The following is a 6,353-nucleotide window of genomic DNA, read 5'->3' on the forward strand; positions in this document are numbered from 1 at the left end:
TCCTGTTCTCAAGGGGAATGTTTTCAGCCTCTCTCCATTAAGAATGATGTTGGCTGTTTGTTTTGCATAGATGCCATTTATTATGTTGAGAAATTTCCCTTCTATACCTATTTTATTGAGAGTTTTTATCAGGAATGGGTGTGGGACTTTGTCCAATGCCTTTTCTGCGTCAATTGAGATAATCCTGTGATTCTTTCCTTTTGTTTATGTGGTGGATTACGTTGATTGATTTTCTAATGTTGGACCATCCTTGCATACCTGGGATGAATCCTACTTGGTCATGGTGTATTATTTTTGTGATACGTTGCTGAATTCTATTGGCTAGAATTTTGTTGAGAATTTTTGCATCGATATTCATGAGAGATAGTGGTCTGTAATTTTCTTTTTATGTGACATCTTTGCCTGGTTTTTGTATCAGAGTTATGCTGGCTTCATAGAATATATACGGAAATATCACTTCCTTTTCTATGTTCTGCAATAGTTTGAGTGGTACTGGTGTAAGTTCTTCTCTGAATGTTTGGTAGAATTCTCCAGTGAACCTATCTGGGCCAGGGCTTTTTTTGGTTGGGAGTTTATTACCTTTTCAATCTCTTCTCTTGTTATGGGTATGTTCAGATTTTCAAAATCAGTTTGTGTTATTTTTAGTATGTAATGTGTTTCTAGAAACTTATCCATTTCCTCTAGGTTTTCAAATTTGTTGAAGTATAGTTTTTCATAATACTCTGTTATGATCCTTTTTGTTTCAGTTGGGTCTGTTGTAATGTCCCCCATTTAATTTCTTATTTGAGTTACTGGCTTCCTCTCCTGTTTTTCTTTTGTCAGTTTGGCCAGTGGTTTGTCAATATTGTTGATCATTTCAAAGAACCAACTTTTGGTTTTGTTGATTGTTTCTATTGTTTTTCTTTTCTCTATTTCATTTATTTCTGCTCTGATCTTTATTATTTCCTTTCTTCTAGTGGCTGTGGGCTTCTTGTGCTGTTCTCTCTCTATTTGTTTGAGCTGTGTGGTTAATGTTTTGATTTTGTCCCTTTCTTCTTTTTGATGTGTGAATCTATTGCTATAAATTGTCCTCTGAGGACTGTCTTTGTTGTGTCCCAAAAGCTTTGGTATGATGTGTTTCCATTCTCATTTGATTCTAGGAATTTTTTGATGCCATCTCTGATTTCTTCTATTACTCAGTGGTTTGTATGCAGGGTGTTATTCAGTTTCCATGTAATAGATTTTTTTTTTTTTGCTCTTCTTGTTGTTAATCTCTACCTTGATGGCATTCTGGTCAGAGAAGACACTTTGTATTATCTCAATGTTTTGGATTTTGTTGAGGGTTTCTCTGTGGCCTAAGATGTGGTCTATTCTGGAGAATGTTCCATGTGCATTGGGAAAGAACGTGTACTTTGCAGCTGTTCGGTGGAGTGTTCTGTATATGTCTATGAGGTCAAGTTGGCTGATTGTGCCCTTTAGGTCTTCTGTATCTTTGTTGAGTTTCTTTCTAAATGTTCTGCTCTTTACTGAGAGTGGTGTGTTAAAGTCTCCTTGTATTATTGTCTGTCAATTTCTCTTTTCAGTGCTGTTAGAGTTTGTTTTATGTATTTTGGGCCCTATCATTGGGTGCATAGGTGTTTATTATGGTTATGTCTTCATAATAGATCTTCTGTTTAATCATTATATAGTGTCCTTCTTTGTCTTTTATGGTGGATTTTGTTTTACAGTCTATTTTATCTGAGATTAGTATTGCAACTCCTGCTCTTTTTTGGTAGCTGTTTGCTTGATACATTTTTTTCCATCCTTTGATTTTTAATGAATTTACATCTTTGTTTCTAAGGTGTGTCCCTTGTAGACAGCATATTGATGAATCTTGTTTTTTATCCATTCTGTCACTCTCTGTCTCTGTATTAGTGCATTGAGGCCATTTACATTCAGTGTAATTATTGATAGGTGTGAGTTTACTGCTGTCATTTTGTAGTCCTTTTTTTTTGTAGTGCTGACATTTTCTTTGTTCCTTTTACTCTCTTGTGCTGAATTCCTTTTGTTTGTAGTTTTTTTCATTTCTTTTGTTTTTGTAGATTTTGTTCTTATTGAGACTTTATTTTATCTTCCTTATTTTGATGAGTAGGTTTGTTAACTTTCTTGCGATTACCTTGAAATTTACGTTTATCTTCCTGGGTTTGAACCAGTCTATTATTACTTGGTATCACCTTGCCTTCCTCTCCATTAGAAGGTTCTATACCTATACTGTTTATTCCCTCTTTTGTTGTTCTAATGTTGTTGTCATTTACAGATTAACCTCTCTGGTTCCCTGTTGTAATTCTTTGGTTCGGATAGTCCTTGAGAGTTCATTTCCTAGGTTTGTATCTGGATGGTACAATCCTGTGTCCTAGATTCAGGCTGTGGTGTGATGTTGTTTGTTCTCAGATTGAAGGACACCATTTAATAATTCTTGTAAGGATGGCTTGGTTTTTACATAATCCTTTAACTTCTATTTATCTGGAAATATCCTAATTTCACTGTCATATTTGAAAAAGAGTTTTGCAGGATATATTATTCTTGGCTGGCAATTTGTTTCTTTCAGGGTTTTATATTTGTCATGCCATTGCCTTCTTGCCTCCTAGTTTCTGCCAAATAATCCAAACTTAGTCTTATTTTTTCTCCTCTGTATGTGACTTTTCATTTTTCTCAAGCTGCTCTCAGGATTCTTTGTCTTTGTTTTTGTGAGTTTGATTATGATATGCCTTGGTGATTTTCTTTTGGGGTCTGTGCTATATGGGGTTCATTGAGCTTCTTGGATGGTCAGCTTTTCATGTTTCATGATATTGGGGAAGTTTTCTGTCAGGAGTTCTTCAATGATCTCTCTGTGTTTTCTGTTTTCTCCCCCTGTTCTGGAACTCCGATCACTTGCAAATTTTTACTTTTGATTGTATTCCACATAATTCTCAGGGTTTCTTCATTTTCCTTTGTTCTTTTTTTTGATTTTTCCTCAAACTGAGTTGCATCCAAGTGTTTGCCTTCAATTTCACTGATCCTTTCTTCCATCGTTTGAAACCTGTTCCTCAGCCTGTCCATTTCTGAAATCTTGTTTATTTTTTGGTTTTCTAATTGTTGTTTTTGTATGAGTTCTAGTTGTGAATTTATTTTGGCATTTTGTTCCTGTATTATTTTCCTGAATTCTCTCATTTTTTTTTTGCCTGTATTTTCCATGAATTTGTCTGTCTTTTCCATGAATTTCTTTATTTTTTTCTCATTTTTGCCTACTTTTTTGCTTCAACTCTTGGATAGCTCAAACATTATAGATTTGAATTCCCTATCGGGTAGTTCTGGTGCCCTTTATTCTACTGGAAAGTCACCTGGTGTTTTATTTGGGACGGTGTCTTAGGTTGGGCTCGCTAGAGAAGCAACACCAGTAAAATGTATATATATATCTGCATATGTATATGTATATGTATAGGGAGTCATATCAAAGAAAGAGCTCATGCAATTTTTGAAACTGGAACATCCAAGTTCTTGGATTAGGACAGAGGCTTCTCTTGATTCAAGTAGCTGCAGGGGCTGGCGAACTCAAGATTGGCAGGTCTTAAAGCAGGGCTCTTGCTCACAGGCTGTGACGATAGATAAATCCCAAGATTGGCAGATAAGCTGATAGCTCAAGTCCCAATTTCTGGAGGTCAGATGAATGGAGGGTAGCTGCAGGATCCACAGTGAGCAAAAAGCCAGAAAGTCTGCTTATATTTGGATGTAGACCAGACCCCCAAGTAAACTCCCTTTCAACTGATTGGCTACTCACAGCAGATTTAATCATGGGAATGAGAATCATATCCTAGCCAAGTTGACACACAATCTTAACCATCACAGACTCCTACTGGAACCATTGTGTCCAGTTTTTTTATATGTTTTGACATTGTCTACTGTCTTCAGGACATTCTGTAGTTATTTTATTCATTTATTGATTGTAGCTTTGTTTGTATCATTCTGCTCTTTTGTTTTATTTGGTTACATCTGAGCAGGTGGGCTGTGCATTCTTTGTTGTTTGCTGGTCTGTGGGCATACTTTTCACCTCCTTGTCCAATGCGCAAGGCCAGTTGCTCAGCTATGGTGCAGCAGGGCAGGTCCAGCTGAAGGGGAGGGGCTGGGATGGGTTTTATGTGGCACGTACTATGGCTGACAGGGTGAGCCAAGAATCAGTGCAGGGCAGATTACAGTAGGCCATACCTGTCCTGCTTGAGGGTGTGATGTTCAGTGCAAGGTGCAGCTAAGCAGGAAGGAAGGGGAGATTGTGATGTGTGAAGCTAATATGGATATGGGAAAGAGGAGAGAGAAACAGGAGTCAAAAACAAACAAAAGAGTGCTAAGGGAGCTTGCCGTTGGAGTGGAGAGATGAGAAACCAAGTAATGGAGAAAAACAAAAAAGGAAAAATAAAAATAAATAAATAAAAATTAGAAAAAAAAAGAAGGAAAAGACCCAGGGATCCCAGAAGTGCGGCTGCAATGACCAGGGAAGTGGCTTCCAGGCCGCGAAATACAGCCCAGGGATCCCACCACACGACTGTGCAGACCAAGGAAGTATCTCCCAAGCCATGCAGTACAGCATGGCTAGAAGGGGCTCCCAAGCCCAGAAAAGAAAAAGAAAATAATCAAACAAAATAAAACAGAAGAAATAAAAAAAAGCCCTGAGGATTCCACCAGGCAGGCCGGGAAGTAGTTCCACAGTTGAGCAGTGCTTCACAGTCTTTCAAGAAGAAGCAAAGTTGGCACACGGAGCCAGGTGTTTGAGAGAAAGGATAGGGAGGTGGTGAGAGGTACAGAAGAAGCCAAAAGAAGCAGAAAGAAGCAGAAAAAAGCAACACCAGCAACAAGCACATGGCACTCAGGGTGCCAGCCAGTGTGGGTGGGTTGCCTCCAAGCAGCACAGGACTGAAGCTGGTGCCTCCTGGCCAAGAGACTGTGGCCACAGGAAGCAGAGTAGGTCAAGCGGGGGTGAAAAAGTGTTGGGGGGTGGGAAAGCATACACTGCTGGTTACCAGTTGTATGGTCTCCTGCTGGGAACTCCATGAAGCTGCTTTCCCATGCTCCCTGTCTGCAGATCTCTGATGTGGGTGGGGTGAATCCAAGCAGCTGGGACCCTGCACTTCCTGGCCAGCTGAGCTACCACAGCCAGCTATGAAGCAGCAGAGGTCAAGCAGGTGAGAAAAGGATGGATGGTGGAAAGGTGTATATTGCTGGTTACAGGGTGCTCTGTCTCCTGCTGGGAGCTCCGTGAAGCTATTTCCCTGTACTTCCTGTCTGCTGATCTCCGACAGGGGTCCAAGATGGTGAATCAATGCTACATTAGCTGATAGGGGACCTCCGCACGTATCTCTTCTCACTCTCTGTTCTCTGTCAGTTTCTTCTTCCATTTGGTGCTTGGCTGAGTTCTTTATCTCTTCATTTGATGCTGAGGGTGTGAGGATTGAGATTTGTCTCTGTGTTACTTAGTTTTTCTGGTCTTTGCTGTGGAGGGATGGCATGGTGCTTCTGTCTATAGTGCCATGTTGGCTCCGACCCAAGTCTTCTGGTTTTCAATCTGCCAAAACAAATTCAAAGATCTTTCCTGGTATTTTCAGAACAACTTTATAACTTCTGGGCAATTCCCTGTGAGCAGCTGATTCATTTCAATATTTATTTCATACACAGAATGTCACAACTGGATTAGCCATTGACTGAGTAATCTACCCATCACATAACTATTAGTATCAAGTTCTCTAATACAACCTATACTCCAGCCAGACTGCAAACTACTTTTCATTCCTCCAGCATTTCATGAATTTTATGACTCTGAACTTTCATGTTAACTTTGCTTAGTATTCACATTCCAATCCTTTTCTGCCTAGAAAACTTTGACATATCCTTTAAGTCGAAGGTCAAATGTCCTCTCCCATATAATCTATAATAAATACCCCCTATTGTTTTATGTGCTTCTTATAGAGATTCTGGTCTTAATTGCAAGATCTCTAAATGTGATTGCTCTATTGAGGATATCCTGGTGGTGCATGGGTTAAGAGCTTGGCTGTTAACCAAAAGGTTGACAGTTCAAATCCAACAGCAGCTCTTTGGAAACCCTGTGGGGCAGGTCTACTCTGTCCTATAGAGTCACGATGAGTTGGAATCGACTCGATAACAAAGGGTTATTGAGGCTTTGGTTACGTTCTTATGGGTAAGGTAGGAATGTCTTCTGAAGGGTTGGACATTCCTAATGTCAATCACACAAGGAAAAGCTAAGCCCTCAGACAAGAAAGCAAGCATGAAGCTCCTACCTGCTCTTCCATCCCTCATTCTCTTAGACACGGATCTTCTGGTGCTGAGCCATTCCTGGGCTTCCAGGTAAC

The sequence above is a fragment of the Trichechus manatus genome, unplaced genomic scaffold, assembly GCF_000243295.1.
Source record: "Trichechus manatus latirostris isolate Lorelei unplaced genomic scaffold, TriManLat1.0 scaffold00299, whole genome shotgun sequence".
NCBI lineage: Eukaryota > Metazoa > Chordata > Mammalia > Sirenia > Trichechidae > Trichechus > Trichechus manatus.